This window comes from Bombina bombina, chromosome 3, assembly GCF_027579735.1.
Source record: "Bombina bombina isolate aBomBom1 chromosome 3, aBomBom1.pri, whole genome shotgun sequence".
Taxonomy (NCBI): Eukaryota; Metazoa; Chordata; class Amphibia; order Anura; family Bombinatoridae; genus Bombina; species Bombina bombina.
This window is the reverse complement of record NC_069501.1, coordinates 1,165,977,408-1,165,995,459: the sequence shown is the minus strand read 5'-3', so window position 1 is coordinate 1,165,995,459 and position 18,052 is coordinate 1,165,977,408.

The following is an 18,052-nucleotide window of genomic DNA, read 5'->3' as shown; positions in this document are numbered from 1 at the left end:
GACAAGGTTGACCACCTGTTGGAGGTGGTTTTGTCTGTGGCTAGTTCTGACTTTATTTCCAACAAAGAACTTCAGTCCCTGTTGGGGTTGCTGAACTTTGCGGGTTGGGCGATACCGTTGGCTAGAATCTTTAATTGGCGGCTCGAGAGACAGTTGCATGGCCCTAGGGGGTATCAATCTAGGATCCGGGTGCCTCTTGAGAAGGAAGGAGGACCTCAAGGTTTGGGAGTAATTTTTGAGGAACTTCAAGGTTGTCTGTATATGGAGGAAAAGCCCTATTTCCAACCAACTGCTGCACCTATTCACAGACGCTGCAGGGGTTTTTGGGTATGGGGCTTATCTGTACGGCGAATGGAGCGCGGCTCCTTGGCCGGATGACTGGGTTCGGGAGGGTCCTCACCCTGTTGGAACTTTTCCCGATAATAGTGGCGTTAGAGCTCTGGGGTCAGAGATTGGAGAATCATTCTGTCATTTTCTGGTCGGACAAGATGAGTGTGGTTTATGCTATAAACCGCTTGTCGGCTTCATCCCCAAAGGTGGTCACGTACTTGCGGCTCCTAGTGTTAAGATGCTTACAGTTGAACGTTAGTTTTACAGCTCGGCATGTGCCTGGGGTGAAAAATGTGGTGGCGGACGCGTTATCTAGGTTCAATTGGGAACAGTTTAGGAAGGTAGCACCAAGGGTGGAGAAAAATGGCTTATCTTGCCATTTAAGACGACTTTTGCATTTGATTTGGCGGGAGCTTTAAGGGTAGATGAATTGGTGGCTTCGTCCAGGGCTGGCGTATCCGGTGGCATTCAAATGGGAACATGTCCGGCCTGCTGAGAGTGGTCTATTACTGCTGGTCCCCAGGTCAAAAACGGACCCTGAGGGAAAGGGGGCTTGGCTCCCTCTGTACGGGCATGACTTCCCAGAATGTTGCGCAGTTAGGAGATTTGAGGATTATTGTGGCTTGAGACCACAGGGCTCTCTGCAGATATTAGTGCATGCGGATGGCTCGTCGCTGTCGACTTTTCAGTTTAAAAAGGTGCCCACCAGGGCAGTGGCTGCGGCGGGCCTCGACCCAGCTAGTATTGCGTCCCATTCATTCAGGATCGGGGCGGCGATGAGTGCTGTTAGCAGTGGTGCTTCTGAGGTGGATATCTGAAGGCTGGGACGGTGGAAATCAGGGAGATTTAAACTGTACATCCGGGCAGCAGTTGGGATTCCAATCATCCAAGGCTAACATTCGGTGGCTAGGACGCAGGGGTTTAACATGGGACAAATTGAATGCACTGCTCCAGGATGCTTATTGTGTTGCACCTGGGGGGGGGGGGGGTGACATGGGGTCCATCCCCGTTTTGGATCTCATTAAGAGAATGGCTTCGGACATACGTTGGGTGTGCGCTTGACTCAAAGATGTGAAGATTGGGTGGTCCAACGTAGTTGCACTACTGCTTTGGAGGTACATCGTTACTCAGAGAGCAGCGTACAATGTCAGGAAGAAGCTGAACAGGGAGATGGGGAGAACGGTCACGTCATTAGGCGGTTTTGCCATGAGGCATGATACATTGACGGCTGACAATAAGGCTCTCTATCGCCCTAATGGCATCCATCTTGCTGATGTAGGTTTGGACATTTTCCTTGGGGATATTCGAAAAGCTCTGCTTTCTGTAATTTCAAAAAAAAATTGAAAAAATAGATATATAATTAATAATACATTTAAAAAAAAATATTGAGAAAGTTTGTTAGGTGAGCTGTCAGTTATGTGGCGGCAAGAGGTGGCTGACTCTTGTGGCGGTCGGTCAGGGCCCAGAGAGCGGGCAGGGAGAGAGAAGAGTGATGCCCTTCGATGGGGGAGGCAACGCCCGCTAGGTGCCGACCTAGGGGTTACTCCCCCCTACGAATCGTAGGCCAAATAACTCTACCGGCTTACAGCTTTCTCTCTCTGCCAATGGGGCGTGCGATCGTCTGTCAGTAGGGTTTAGATTAGCTAGTTCATTGCCGCCACCAAATTTTGATTAAGAACTTTATACAGTTCTTTGTGATTATTTAATAAGTTGCCTAAGTTGGCATATTTAAATAGCCTAAGTTAAGAGGTTTATTTTTGTATAAATAAACGTAACCGATCTTTAGTCCAAAACCTGTTGTTGTGTGTTATTAACTTCTTGCTAGGGCACAAAAGACGTAATAGGAAGTTTATCTCTTATAGAAGTGGAGGGCCCTCTAGTGGGCCTGTAACAAAATTAAGGGATAACTGAGTTGAAGTCTGGAGGGTACTAGGCAGTTACATTGTTGCAAGTGTAGGGGCGGGTGCTTCTGCTTACCTTTATAGGTCCTGGCTGCAGTGGATCCGGCCCTCTTTGTTTCTGGTTCCAGACTTCAAAGGAGGTTTCCCCACCCGCCCGTCCCTGGAAGAAGAGGTGGCGGCTCATAGTGGTAATTGTTATGGTTCCCCCTGGCGTGGGTAGGTTTAGGTGAACTAGCCCTTTAAGCCCAGGTCTTAAGTGTAGCTTCTACCTGTTTCAGGCGTGTTTTTACGACTCGTCTGAGGAGGTCGCCTTACTAGGATGGTTGGTTATGCCTTAGCTGGCGGTCGGTCAGGGCCCAGAGAGCGGGCAGGGAGAGAGAAGAGTGATGCCCTTCGATGGGGGAGGCAATGCCCGCTAGGTGCCGACCTAGGGGTTACTCCCCCCTACGAATCGTAGGCCAAATAACTCTACTGGCTTACAGCTTTCTCTCTCTGCCAATGGGGCGCGCAATCCGTGCCGCGCTGCTAACACTGTGTAGGTCCCTGGCCATCTGTCAGTAGGGGTTAGATTAGCTAGTTCATTGCCGCCACCAAATTTTGATTAAGAACTTTATACAGTTCTTTGTGATTATTTAATAAGTTGCCTAAGTTGGCATATTTAAATAGCCTAAGTTAAGAGGTTTATTTTTGTATAAATAAACGTGACCGTGACCGGTCTTTAGTCCAAAACCTGTTGTTGTGTGTTATTGGTTAACTTCTTGCTAGGGCACATAAGACGTAATAGGAAGTTTATCTCTTATGGAAGTGGAGGGCCCTCTAGTGGGCCTGTAACAAAATTAAGGGATAACTGAGTTGAAGTCTGGAGGGTACTAGGCAGTTACATTGTTGCAAGTGTAGGGGCGGGTGCTTCTGCTTACCTTTATAGGTCCTGGCTGCAGTGGATCCGGCCCTCTTTGTTCCTGTTTCCAGACTTCAAAGGAAGTTTCCCCACCCGCCCGTCCCTGGAAGAAGAGGTGGCGGCTCATAGTGGTAATTGTTATGATTCCCCCTGGCGTGGGTAGGTTTAGGTGAACTAGCCCTTTAAGCCCAGGTCTTAAGTGTAGCTTCTACCTGTTTCAGGCGTGTTTTTACGACTCGTCTGAGTAGGTCGCCTTACTAGGCTGGTTGGTTATGCCTTAGCTGGCAGTCGTTCAGGGCCCAGAGAGCGGGCAGGGAGAGAGAAGAGTGATGCCCTTCGATGGGGGAGGCAACGCCCGCTAGGTGCCGACCTAGGGGTTACTCCCCCCTACTAATCGTAGGCCAAATAACTCTACCGGCTTACAGCTTTCTCTCTCTGCCAATGGGGCGCGCAATCCGTGCCGCGCTGCTAACACTGTGTAGGTCCCTGGCCGTCTGTCAGTAGGGGTTAGATTAGCTAGTTCATTGCCGCCACCAAATTTTGATTAAGAACTTTATACAGTTCTTTGTGATTATTTAATAAGTTGCCTAAGTTGGCATATTTAAATAGCCTAAGTTAAGAGGTTTATTTTTTTATAAATAAACCTGACCCTGACCGGTCTTTAGCCCAAAAACCTGTTGTTGTGTGTTATTGGTTTACTTCTTGCTAGGGCACATAAGACGTAATAGGAAGTTTATCTCTTATGTAGTGTGTATGTGCTGTGTATGTACATGTGTGAGTGGTGTAAATATTTCTGCGTGTGGTATGTGTATGAGTGCATGTGTGGCGTGTGTGTTTGTGCGGTATGTGTGGTGTGTATGTGCTGTGTGTGTACATGTGTGTATTATTTGTGTAGTGTAGTGTATGTGCTGTGTAAGTGTACATGTGTGTGTGGTGTGTATTACTCTATGTGTGTTTGTGTGGTATGTGTATTAGTGCATGTGTGGTGTGTATGTGCTGTGTGTGTACATGTGTGAGTGGTGTAAGTATTGCTGTGTGTGGTATGTGTGTGGTATGTGTATGAGTGCATGTGTGGTGTGTGTGTTTGTGCGGTATGTGTGGTGTGTATGTGCTGTGTTTGTACATGTGTGTATTTGTGTAGTGTATGTGCTGTGTAAGTGTACATGTGTGTGTGGTGTGTATTACTCTATGTGTGTTTGTGTGGTATGTGTATGAGTGCATGTGTGGTGTGTATGTGCTGTGTGTTTACATGTGTGAGTGGTGTAAGTATTGCTGTGTGTGGTATGTGTATGAGTGCATGTGTGGTGTGTGTGTTTGTGTGCGGTGTGTACATACTGTGTGTGTGTACATGTATGAGTGCATATGTGTGGTGCGTGTGTTTGTGTGGTATGTGTATGAGTGCATGTGTGGTGTGTATGTGCTGTGTGTGTATATTTGTGTATTTGTGTAGCGTATGTGCTGTGTAAGTGTACATGTGTGTGTGGTGTGTATTACTCTATGTGTGTTTGTGTGGGGTGTGTACATACTGTGTGTGTGTACATGTATGAGTGTGCGTGTGTGGTATGTGTATAAATTTGTGTAGTGTTTGTGTTGTGTATATGCTGTGTAAGTGTACATGTGTGTGTGTGTGTTTGTATGGTATGTGTATGAGTGCATATGTGCATAAATGTGTGTGGTGTGTGTGTATTCAGATGTGTGTATTTGTAAGATATATGTATGAGTGCATGTTGTGGTGTGTGTGTTTGTGTGGTATGTGTATGAGTTCATGTGTGGTGTGTATGTGCTGTGTGTGTACATGTGTGTATTTGTGTAGTGTATGTGCTGTGTATGTGTACATGTGTGTGTGGTGTGTATTACTCTATGTGTGTTGGTGTGGTGTGTACGTACTGTGTGTGTGTTGTGGTATGTGTATAAATTTATGTAGTGTTTGTGTTGTGTATATGCTGTGTTAGTGTACATGTACATGTGTGTGCGTGTGGTGTGTATTACTCTGTGTGTTTGTGTGGTGTGTGTATGAGTGATGTGTATATAAATGTGTGTGGTATGTACATGTATGAGTGTGCATGTGTGGTATGCGTATAAATTTGTGTTTGTGAGTGGTGTGTATGTGCGGTGTGTATACATGTATGTGTGTTTGTGTGACGTGTGTAAGTGCATGTGTGGTGCGTATGTACTGTGTACATGTGTGCTGTGGTATGTGTATAAATGTGTGTTTATGAAGGGTGTGTATGTGCTGTGTAGCTACATAAATTATGTTGTGATTTGTATGTAGTTTTCTGTGGTGTGTGTGCTTGTTATGATGTATATAGTTTCTGTGGTGTGTGTGCTTGTTATGATGTATATAGTTTCTGTGGTGTGTGTGCTTGTTATGATGTATATAGTTTCTGTGGTGTGTGTGCTTGTTATGATGTGTATGTAGTTTGTGATGTGTGTGCTTGTTATGATGTGTATGTAGTTTGTGTTGTATGTGCATACCCCCCAACTGTCCCGATTTTCGCGGGACAGTCCCGATTTTAGGGGTCTGTCCCTCTGTCCCGAGTTGCTAGCCATCTGTCCCGATTTGCCCCAGGCATTAAAAAAAAATAAAAAAAATAATTAAATTCTATTGGGCCCATACTCAGAAGCAGCTGGCTTTGCTCTCACAGGGTTAGATTCCTGTTATATTCCCTGTGGAAAAGGAATGGTGTGTGGGTTAAGCAGGAGTAAGAAGGCTGTATACACTCTAACCACGGGTAATGGTGACCTCTCTAACCTACCTCTGGTAATGATGATATCTAACCCCTGGTGATAATACTAGCATGCCTTCAGTTTTATACAATGAGCAGTGCTAATACCAGGGTAACGAACAGTGTAATGAACAGTGGCAGCCGCAGACTGCCAGCTAATGTGCTTGCCAACCCCAGGACCCCATACAATGAATTACAGATACCCATATATGATGTAGTGTGTGTGTCTATCTGTATCCAGAACTGTGTGTGTGTATCTGTATGTATAAGTTTATGCTATGTAGTGTGTGTGTGTCTGCATGTATAAATGTAAGCTATGTAGTGTGTGTATGTGTATCTGCATGTATAAGTGTGTATTTGCATGTATAAGTGTATGCTATGTAGTGTGTGTGTGTCTGCATGTATAAGTGTATTATATGTAGTGTCTGTGTATCTGCATGTATAAGTGTATGCTGCATGTATAAGTGTATGCTATGTAGTGTGTGTGTATCTGCATGTGTAAGTGTATGCTATGTAGTGTGTGTGCATCTGCATGTGTAAGTGTATGCTATGTAGTGTGTGTGTGTATCTGCATGTGTAAGTGTATGCTATGTAGCGTGCTACTGTGCATTTTTGCTGACTTTAAAGGCCAGAATCTAGAATATTAATGGGGAATGCAGAGAGTAGTTTTAAAGAATTTATTAATAAATGTGCAATTAAGATAAAAATATTTAGCAATGTCTTTGCAAAGGCTAATTAAATACAGCGCTCACATAGCCATACCAGTGGTTTGAGCTTGTGTTTGATTTGCTGACTAACGGCTAGATTTAGAGTTTTGTCGGTAAGGAACAGCGTAGCTAACGCCGGCTTTTTTCTGGCCGCACCATAAAAATAACTCTGGTATTGAGAGTCCACATAAAGGCTGCGTTAGGCTCCAAAAAAGGAGCGTAGAGCATATTTAACGCAGCTTCAACTCTCGATACCAGAGTTGCTTACGGACGCGGCCAGCCTCAAAAACGTGCTCGTGCACGATTCCCCCATAGGAAACAATGGGGCTGTTTGAGCTGAAAAAAAACCTAACACCTGCAAAAAAGCCGCGTTCAGCTCCTAACGCAGCCCCATTGTTTGCTATGGGGAAACACTTCCTACGTCTGCACCTAACACTCTAACATGTACCCCGAGTCTAAACACCCCTAGCCTTACACTTATTAACCCCTAATCTGCCGCCCCCGCTATCGCTGACCCCTGCATATTATTTTTAACCCCTAATCTGCCGCTCCGTAAACCGCCGCTACTTACATTATCCTTATGTACCCCAAATCTGCTGCCACTAACACCATCGACCCCTATATTATATTTATTAACCCCTAATCTGCCCCCCACAACGTCGCCTCCACCTGCCTACACTTATTAACCCCTAATCTGCAGAGTGGACCGCACCGCTATCATAATAAAGTTATTAACCCCTAATCCGCCTCACTAACCCTATAATAAATAGTATTAACCCCTAATCTGTCCTCCCTAACATCGCTGACACCTAACTTCAATTATTAACCCCTAATCTGCCGAACGGAGCTCACCGCTATTCTAATAATTGTATTAACCCCTAAGGCTAAGTCTAACCCTAACACTAACACCCCCCTAAATTAAATATAATTTAAATCTAACAAAATAAATTAACTCTTATTAAATAAATTATTCCTATTTAAAGCTAAATACTTACCTGTAAAATAAATCCTAATATAGCTACAATATAAATTATAATTATATTATAGCTATTTTAGGATTAATATTTATTTTACAGGTAACTTTGTATTTATTTTAACCAGGTACAATAGCTATTAAATAGTTAAGAACTATTTAATAGCTAAAATAGTTAAAATAATTAGAAAATTACCTGTAAAATAAATCCTAACCTAAGTTACAATTAAACCTAACACTATACTATCATTAAATTAATTAAATAAAATACCTACAATTACCTACAATTAAACCTAACACTACACTATCAATACATTAATTAAATACAATACCTACAAATAACTACAATGAAATAAACTAACTAAAGTACAAAAAATAAAAAAGAACTAAGTTACAAAAAATAAAAAAATATTTACAAACATAAGAAAAATATTACAACAATTTTAAACTAATTACACCTACTCTAAGCCCCCTAATAAAATAACAAAGACCCCCAAAATAAAAAAAAAGCCCTACCCTATTCTAAATTACTAAAGTTCAAAGCTCTTTTACCTTACCAGCCCTGAACAGGGCCCTTTGCGGGGCATGCCCCAAGAAGTTCAGCTCTTTTGCCTGTAAAAAAAAACACATACAATACCCCCCCCCCCAACATTAAAACCCACCACCCACATACCCCTAATCTAACCCAAACCCCCCTTAAATAAACCTAACACTAAGCCCCTGAAGATCATCCTACCTTGTCTTCACCTCACCGGGTATCACCGATCGGTCCTGGCTCCAAAATCTTCATCCAACCCAAGCGGGGGCTGGCGATCCATCATCCGGTGGATGAAGAGGTCCAAAAGAGGCTCCAAAGTCTTCATCCTATCCGGGAAGAAGAGTAGATCCGGACCGGCAACCATCATCTTCCAAGCGGCATCTTCTATCTTCATCCGATGAGGACCGGCTCCATCCTGAAGACCTCCACCGCGGACCCATCTTCATCCGGCGACGTCCAACTGAAGAATGATGGTTCCTTTAAGGGACGTCAGCCAAGATGGCGTCCCTCGAATTCCGATTGGCTGATAGGATTCTATCAGCCAATCGGAATTAAGGTAGGAATATTCTGATTGGCTGATGGAATCAGCCAATCAGAATCAAGATCAATCCGATTGGCTGATCCAATCAGCCAATCAGATTGAGCTCGCATTCTATTGGCTGATCGGAACAGCCAATAGAATGCGAGCTCAATCTGATTGGCTGATTGGATCAGCCAATCGGATTGAACTTGATTCTGATTGGCTGATTCCATCAGCCAATCAGAATATTCCTACCTTAATTCCGATTGGCTGATAGAATCCTATCAGCCAATCGGAATTCGAGGGATGCCATCTTGGATGACGTCCCTTAAAGGAACCGTCTTTCTTCAGTTGGACGTCACCGGATGAAGATGGGTCCGCGGTGGAGGTCTTCAGGATGGAGCCGGTCCTCATCAGATGAAGATAGAAGATGCCGCTTGGAAGATGATGGTTGCCGGTCCGGATCTACTCTTCTTCCCGGATAGGATGAAGACTTTGGAGCCTCTTCTGGACCTCTTCAGCCACCGGATGATGGATCGCCAGCCCCCGCTTGGGTTGGATGAAGATTTTGGAGCCAGGACCGATCGGTGATACCCGGTGAGGTGAAGACAAGGTAGGATGATCTTCAGGGGCTTAGTGTTAGGTTTATTTAAGGGGGGTTTGGGTTAGATTAGGGGTATGTGGGTGGTGGGTTGTAATGTTGGGGGGGGTATTGTATATTTTTTTTTACAGGCAAAAGAGCTGAACTTCTTGGGGCATGCCCCGCAAAGGGCCCTGTTCAGGGCTGGTAAGGTAAAAGAGCTTTGAACTTTAGTAATTTAGAATAGGGTAGGGCTTTTTTTATTTTGGGGGTCTTTGTTATTTTATTAGGGGGCTTAGAGTAGGTGTAATTAGTTTAAAATTGTTGTAATATTTTTCTTATGTTTGTAAATATTTTTTTATTTTTTGTAACTTAGTTCTTTTTTATTTTTTGTACTTTAGTTAGTTTATTTCATTGTAGTTATTTGTAGGTATTGTATTTAATTAATGTATTGATAGTGTAGTGTTAGGTTTAATTGTAGGTAATTGTAGGTATTTTATTTAATTAATTTAATGATAGTATAGTGTTAGGTTTAATTGTAACTTAGGTTAGGATTTATTTTACAGGTAATTTTGTAATTATTTTAACTATTTTAGCTATTAAATAGTTCTTAACTATTTAATAGCTATTGTATCTGGTTAAAATAAATACAAAGTTACCTGTAAAATAAATATTAATCAAAAAATAGCTATAATATAATTATAATTTATATTGTAGCTATATTAGGATTTATTTTACAGGTAAGTATTTAGCTTTAAATAGGAATAATTTATTTAATAAGAGTTAATTAATTTCGTTAGATTTAAATTATATTTAACTTAGGGGGATGTTAGTGTTAGGGTTAGACTTAGCTTTAGGGGTTAATACATTTATTAGAATAGCGGTGAGCTCCGGTCGGCAGATTAGGGGTTAATAATTGAAGTTAGGTGTCAGCGATGTTAGGGAGGGCAGATTAGGGGTTAATACTATTTATTATAGGGTTAGTGAGGCGGATTAGGGGTTAATAACTTTATTATAGTAGCGGTGCGGTCCGCTCGGCAGATTAGGGGTTAATAAGTATAGGCAGGTGGAGGCGACGTCGAGGGGGGCAGATTAGGGGTTAATAAATATAATATAGGGGTCGGCGGTGTTAGGGGCAGCAGATTAGGGGTACATAAGGATAACTTAAGTAGCGGCGCTTTGCGGTTGGCAGATTAGGGGTTAATTATTGTAGGTAGCTGGCTGCGACGTTGTGGGGTGCAGGTTAGGGGTTAATAAATATAATATAGGGGTCGGCGGTGTTAGGGGCAGCAGATTAGGGGTACATAAGGATAACGTAGGTGGCGGTCGGCAGATTAGGGGTTAAAAAAATTTAATTGAGTGGCGGCGATGTGGGGGGGCCTCGGTTTAGGGGTACATAGGTAGTTTATGGGTGTTAGTGTACTTTAGAGTACAGTAGTTAAGAGCTTTATGAACCGGCGTTAGCCCAGAAAGCTCTTAACTACTGACTTTTTTCTGCGGCTGGAGTTTTGTCGTTAGAATTCTAACGCTCACTTCAGACACGACTCTAAATACCGGAGTTAGAAAAATCCCATTGAAAAGATAGGATACGCAATTGACATAAGGGGATCTGCGGTATGGAAAAGTCGCGGCTGCAAAGTGAGCGTTAGACCCTTTTTTGAGTGACTCCAAATACCGGAGGTAGCCTAAAACCAGCGTTAGGAGCCTCTAACGCTGGTTTTCACGGCTACCGCCAAACTCTAAATCTAGGCCTAAGTGTATTAAAATATATGACTTTATTTAGAATTTTATTTTTATTACTTTGGTCTTATGATTTTTTAAGCCCCGCCCACCACATTTCAATTTTTTTGCGGGGGGGGGGGGGGGTGTCCCTCTTTTGAATTTTGAAATGTTGGGAGGTATGTATGTGTGCACGTTTGTCTGCTAGTTATGATGTGTATGTGGTTTGTGTTCAAGTATGTGCTTGTTAGGATTTGTATGTGGTTGGTCTGGTGTGTGCACGTTTATCTGCTAGTTATGATGTGTATGTGGTTTGTGTAAACGTATGAGCTTGTTAGGATTTGTATGTGGTTGGTCTGGTGTGTGCACGTTTATCTGCTAGTTATGATGCGTATGTGGTTTGTGTAAACGTATGAGCTTGTTAGGATTTGTATGTGGTTGGTCTGGTGTGTGCACGTTTATCTGCTAGTTATGATGCGTATGTGGTTTGTGTAAACGTACGAGCTTGTTAGGATTTGTATGTGGTTGGTCTGGTGTGTGCACGTTTATCTACTAGTTATGATGCGTATGTAGTTTGTGATTTGTGTGCACGTGTGTGCTAGTTATGATGCGTATGTAGTTTATGTGGTGTGTGTGCACGTGTGTGCTAGTTATGATGTATATGTAGTTTATGTGATGTGTGTGCATGTGTGTATTCTAGTTATGATGTGTATGTAGTTTATGTGGTGTGTGTGCACGTGTGTGCTAGTTATGATGTATATGTAATTTATGTGATGTGTGTGCATGTGTGTATTCTAGTTATGATGCGTATGTAGTTTATGTGATGTGTGTGCATGTGTGTATTCTAGTTATGATGTGTATGTAGTTTATGTGGTGTGTGTGCACGTGTGTGTGCTAGTTATGATGTATATGTAATTTATGTGATGTGTGTGCATGTGTGTATTCTAGTTATGATGTGTATGTAGTTTATGTGGTGTGTGTGCACGTGTGTGTGCTAGTTATGATGTATATGTAATTTATGTGATGTGTGTGCATGTGTGTATTCTAGTTATGATGTGTATGTAGTTTATGTGGTGTGTGTGCACGTGTGTGTGCTAGTTATGATGTATATGTAATTTATGTGATGTGTGTGCACGTGTGTGCTAGTTATGATGCGTATGTAGTTTGTGATTTGTGTGCACGTGTGTGCTAGTTATGATGCGTATGTAGCTTATGTGGTGTGTGTGCACATGTGTGTGCTAGTTATGATGTGTATGTAGTATATGTGATCTTTGTGCACATGTGTGTGATAGTTATGATGTGTATGTAGTATATGTGATGTGTGTGCACGTGTGTGTGCTAGTTATGATGTGTATGTAGTTTGTGATGTGTGTGCACGTGTGTGTGCTAGTTATGATGTGTATGTAGTTTATGTGATGTGCGTGCACGTATGTCTGCTAGTTATGATGTGTATGCAGTTTATGTGATGTGCGTGCACGTATGTCTGCTAGTTATGATGTGTATGCAGTTTGTGTGGTGTGCGTGCACGTGTGTGCTTGTTATAATGTGTATGTAGTTTGTGTGATGTGTGTGCTTGTGTGTGCTTGTTATTATGTGTATGTAGTTTATGTGATGTGTGTGCACGTGTGTATGCTAGTTATGATGTGTATGTAGTTTGTGGTGTGTGTGCATGTGTGTGTGCTAATTATGATGTGTATGTAGTTTGTGATGTGCGTGCACGTGTGTGCGCTAGTTATGATGTGTATGTAGTTTATGTGATGTGTGTGCACGTGTGTGTGCTAGTTATGATGTGTATGTAGTATATGTGGTGTGTGTGCACGTGTGTGTGCTAGTTATGATGTGTATGTAGTATATGTGCTGTGTGTGCTAGTTATGATGTGTTTGTAGTTTATGTTATGTGTGTACACGTGTGTGTGATAGTTATGATGTGTATGTAGTATATGTGGTGTGTGTGCACGTGTGTGTGCTAGTTATGATGTGTTTGTAGTTTATGTGATGTGTGTGCTAGTTATGTTTATATGATGTGTGTGTGCTAGTTATGATGTGTATGATGTTTATGTGATGTGTGTGCACGTGTGTGCTAGTTCTAATGTGTATGTTGTTTATGTGATGTGTGTGCACATGTGTGTGCTAGTTATGATGTGTATATAGTATATGTGGTGTGTGTGCTAGTTATGATGTGTATGTAGTATATTTGGTGTGTGTGCTAGTTATGTTTATATGATGTGTGTGTGCTAGTTATGATGTGTATGATGTTTATGTGATGTGTGTGCACGTGTGTGCTAGTTCTAATGTGTATGTTGTTTATGTGATGTGTGTGCACGTGTGTGTGCTAGTTATGATGTGTATATAGTATATGTGGTGTGTGTGCACGTGTGTGTGCTAGTTATGATGTGTATGTAGTATATGTGGTGTGTGTGCACGTGTGTGCTAGTTCTAATGTGTATGTTGTTTATGTGATGTGTGTGCACGTGTGTGTGCTAGCTATGATGTGTATGTAGTTTGTCATGTGTGTGCACGTGTGTATTCTAGTTATGATGTGTATGTAGTTTGTCAATGTCATGTGTGTGCACGTGTGTATTCTAGTTATGTGTATGTAATTTATGTCATGTGTGTGCACGTGTGTATTCTAGTTATGATGTGTATGTAGTTTGTCATGAGTGTGCACGTGTGTATTCTAGTTATAATGTGTATGTAGTTTGTGATGTGTGTGCACGTGTGTATTCTAGTTATGATGTGTATGTAGTTTATGTGATGTGTGTGCACGTGTGTATTCTAGTTATGATGTGTATGTAGTTTGTAAAGTGTGTGCACGTGTGTATTCTTGCTATGATATGTATGTAATTTGTCATGTGTGTGCATATGTGTATTCTAGTTATGTGTATGTAATTTATGTCATGTGTGTGCACGTGTGTATTCTAGTTATGATGTGTATGTAGTTTGTCATGTGTGTGCACATGTGTATTCTAGTTATAATGTGTATGTAGTTTGTGATGTGTGTGCACGTCTGTTTGCTAGTTATGATGTGTATGTAGTTTATGTGATGTGTGTGCACGTGTGTGAGCTTGTTATGATGTGTATGCAGTTTATGTGATGTGTGTGCACATGTGTGAGCTTGTTATGATGTGTATGTAGTTTATGTGATGTATGTGCACGTGTGTGAGCTTGTTATGATGTGTATGTAGTTTATGTGATGTGTGTGCACGTGTGTGGTCTTGTTATGATGTGTATGTAGTTTGTGATGTGTGTGCATGTGTGTGAGCTTGTTATGATGTGTATGCAGTTTGTGATGTGTGTGCACGTGTGTGTGCTTGTTATGATGTGGATGCAGTTCATGTGGTGGTGTGTGTGCACGTGTGTATGTAGTTTATGTGATCTGTGTGCACATGTGTGTGCTAGTTATGATGTGTATGTAGTTTATGTGATCTGTGTGCACGTGTGTGTGCTAGTTATGATGTGTATGTAGTTTATGTGATCTGTGTGCACGTGTGTGTGCTAGTTATGATGTGTATGTAGTTTATGTGATCTGTGTGCACATGTGTGTGCTAGTTATGATGTGTATGTAGTTTATGTGATCTGTGTGCACGTGTGTGTGCTAGTTATGATGTGTATGTAGTTTATGTGATGTGTGTGCACATGTGTATTCTAGTTATGATGTGTATGTAGTTTATGTGATCTGTGTGCACATGTGTGTGCTAGTTATGATGTGTATGTAGTTTATGTGATCTGTGTGCACATGTGTGTGCTAGTTATGATGTGTATGTAGTTTATGTGATGTGTGTGCACGTGTGTGTGCTAGTTATGATGTGTATGTAGTTTATGTGATCTGTGTGCACATGTGTGTGCTAGTTATGATGTGTATGTAGTTTATGTGATCTGTGTGCACGTGTGTGTGCTAGTTATGATGTGTATGTAGTTTATGTGATGTGTGTGCACATGTGTATTCTAGTTATGATGTGTATGTAGTTTATGTGATCTGTGTGCACGTGTGTGTGCTAGTTATGATGTGTATGTAGTTTATGTGATGTGTGTGCACATGTGTATTCTAGTTATGATGTGTATGTAGTTTATGTCAGTGATTTTCAACCTTTTTTTTGCTGTGGCACACTTTTTTTACATTAAAAAATCCTGCGGCACACCACCATCCCAAAATTTTACAAAATCACACATTGTAGCCTAATACAGTGTGTGTGTATATGTATGTGTCGCACACGCACATTGTCTGTGAATGAATGTCAATATGTCATGGTTGTAAATGTTGCCTGATGAGCCTTTCACATACCTCCCAATATTTCAAAATTTGAAAGAGGGACACCTCCCGCACTGGGAAAAGTGTTATCTGTGGAGCACAAGATTATATGTGGAGCACCTCCCTCTTCCTCTCCAGTCATGCTCCTTGTGCTGAGAAGGAACGTGAGTGACGTGACCTGGCTGGAACTGTTCTGGAGGAGGAGCAAAGCTGCGCCAGCATGCATGGGGGATTGAAGTGTCACATGGTGCTGCGTGTAGAGCCGGCACTAGGCACGTGTTGTGGTGGGTGGGGGTTCCTTCCAAGTGTAAACATGGGTCGGGAGGCGAGCTGTCGCTGCGCAGTTACCCTCAGTCATCATCTCACTCAAAATAAAAAAACGGCAGAGAATAAAAAACAAGCAAAATTTAAAAAATATGTCACCCTGTTGTCAGTCTGCTGTGGCACACCTGAGGATCTCTCACGGCACTCTAGTGTGCCGCGGCACACTGGTTGAAAAACACTGGTTTATGTTATGTGTGTGCACGTGTGTGTGCTTGTTATGACGTGGATGCAGCTCATGTGGTGGTGTGTGTGCACGTGTGTATGTAGTTTATGTGATGTGTGTGCACGTGTGTTTGCTAGTTATGATGTGTATGTAGTTTATGTGATGTGTGTGCACGTGTGTTTGCTAGTTATGATGTGTATGTAGTTTATGTGATGTGTGTGCACGTGTGTTTGCTAGTTATGATGTGTATGTAGTTTATGTGATGTGTGTGCACGTGTCGTATGTAGGTTATGTGATGTGTGTGCACATGTGTTTGCTAGTTATGATGTGTATGTAGTTTATGTGATGTGTGTGCACGTGTGTTTGCTAGTTATGATGTGTATGTAGTTTATGTGATGTATGTGCACGTGTGTATGTAGTTTATGTGATGTGTGTGCACATGTGTGTGCTAGTTATGATGTGTATGTAGTTTATGTGATGTGTGTGCACGTGTGTGTGCTTGTTATGACGTGGATGCAGTTCATGTAGTGGTGTGTGTGCACGTGTGTATGTAGTTTGTGATGTGTGTGCACGTGTGTGTGCTTGTTATGATGTGGATGCAGTTCATGTGGTGGTGTGTGTGCACGTGTGTATGTAGTTTATGTGATGTGTGTGCACGTGTGTCTACTTTTTATGCTAATTTTCAACATATTTTTAGCAAGGCTTTTGTAGGAAATATTACTGGGACTTTCCTTCTTCAGGAAACAACAGAACTGATTGCTACAGGTAGAGATAGTAACTGCCTTCTGGTTAAAACCTCAGCAAAACATTTGAATATTTTAAGTGATATCTAAGGTAAATGAACCAAATACATTTATGTCTGCAAGTTCTTTTCCCCTTCACTGAACCCCCAAGTACAGAATTGTTTAGGCATTAGTCAAGCAGACAGCCAGGCGGATCGTTTTAACTTGACAAAAAGAGCTCATTGTTCTGTGTCTTGGTTAACGTGACATCGGTTCCTGTGCATAATTAAAGTGCTTAGGCATATTTTTATTCATATAATCCTGTGCCAATTTAGGACTCTTCATGTTGATGTAGATTATACAAATCCAGCAGAAGTAAATGCTAAAATAAAAGCAGACATAGTTATCCTAATGAAAATAAAACTATAAATGGAATGTTTATTCAATAGAAAAGCATCCTGGGTACTGTGGCACTTTGACTATGCAGCCTTCTATTTTTTTAAAGAGATAGGAAAGTAAAAATTAAACTTGCATGATTTAGATTGAGCATGTTATTTTAAAGCAGTTTTAAATGTACTTCTATTTTCAAATGTACTTTGTTCTCTTGGTATCCATTGTTAAAAAAATAATGTGTACCTATCCTTTACTAGTGGGAGCTAGTTGTGGATTGGTGTCTGCACACATGTCTCTTGTGATTGGCTGAAAAATAGATGTGTTCAGCTAGCTCTCAGTAGTGCATTGCTGCTCCTTAAGGGGACACTGAACCCAAATTTTTTCTTTCGTGATTCAGATAGAGCGTGTAATTTTAAGCAACTTTCTAATTTACTCTTAAATTTTCTTCATTATCTTGGTATCTTTATTTGAAAAGCAAGTGTGGTGAGAGTGGGAAGTGACGTCACCGGATTGGGGGTGGGGCTTAGGTCCGTTTGTCTGTGTTGCATTTACTTAGTGCGATCAATGCTACCAGATGTATATTTCCATGCTCTACAATATAATAGAGTTGTACCATCTTCGCTGTGTCCTGTATGTGTCCTGCATCTCATGACATGGTGTCAGAAGTTCTGGCCTGCGCTTCTGTTTCCTGATCGATGACTATGTCAAAGTTTACCCCACCTGAGCCTTTTGATTTCTCTCAGCCTGCAGCTTGACCCACATGGCGAAGAATTTGACTTTGAAATAGTTATGAATAAACTCAGTGCCCACTTTGTGCCCAAAAGAAATGTGATTCATGAGAGAGCTTGTTTTCACAAACGTGCTTAGCATGTGGGAGAATCTGTGGAGTCATTTGTGCACAGCCTGTATGAACTAGCTGAATTCTGTGAGTTTGGTGTTGCTAAACAAGAGCAAATCATAGACAGAATAGTCATTGGAATTGCAGATGCTGAAGTCTCACTGAAGCTACAGTTAGAGTCTGATTTAACATTAGATGGGGCTATTAGGGTGGCCCGCCAGAGTGAACTGGTGAAAAAGCAAAGTGCTGATCTGAGGTCTGAGAGTATTGTGGATGAAGTACAGCAATTCAGGAGAGCTGCTAGTGAAAGGCACAGTATTAGCGGTAGACCTAAGGCAACAGATAGGCCTAAAAGTGGATGGGCGCAGCATGCCCGATTCACACAGTGCAACCGTGCCCATGATCAGAGTGTCATATGCCCTGCTAAAGACAAAAGATGTAGAAAATGTAAGAATGGGCCATCTGAATATA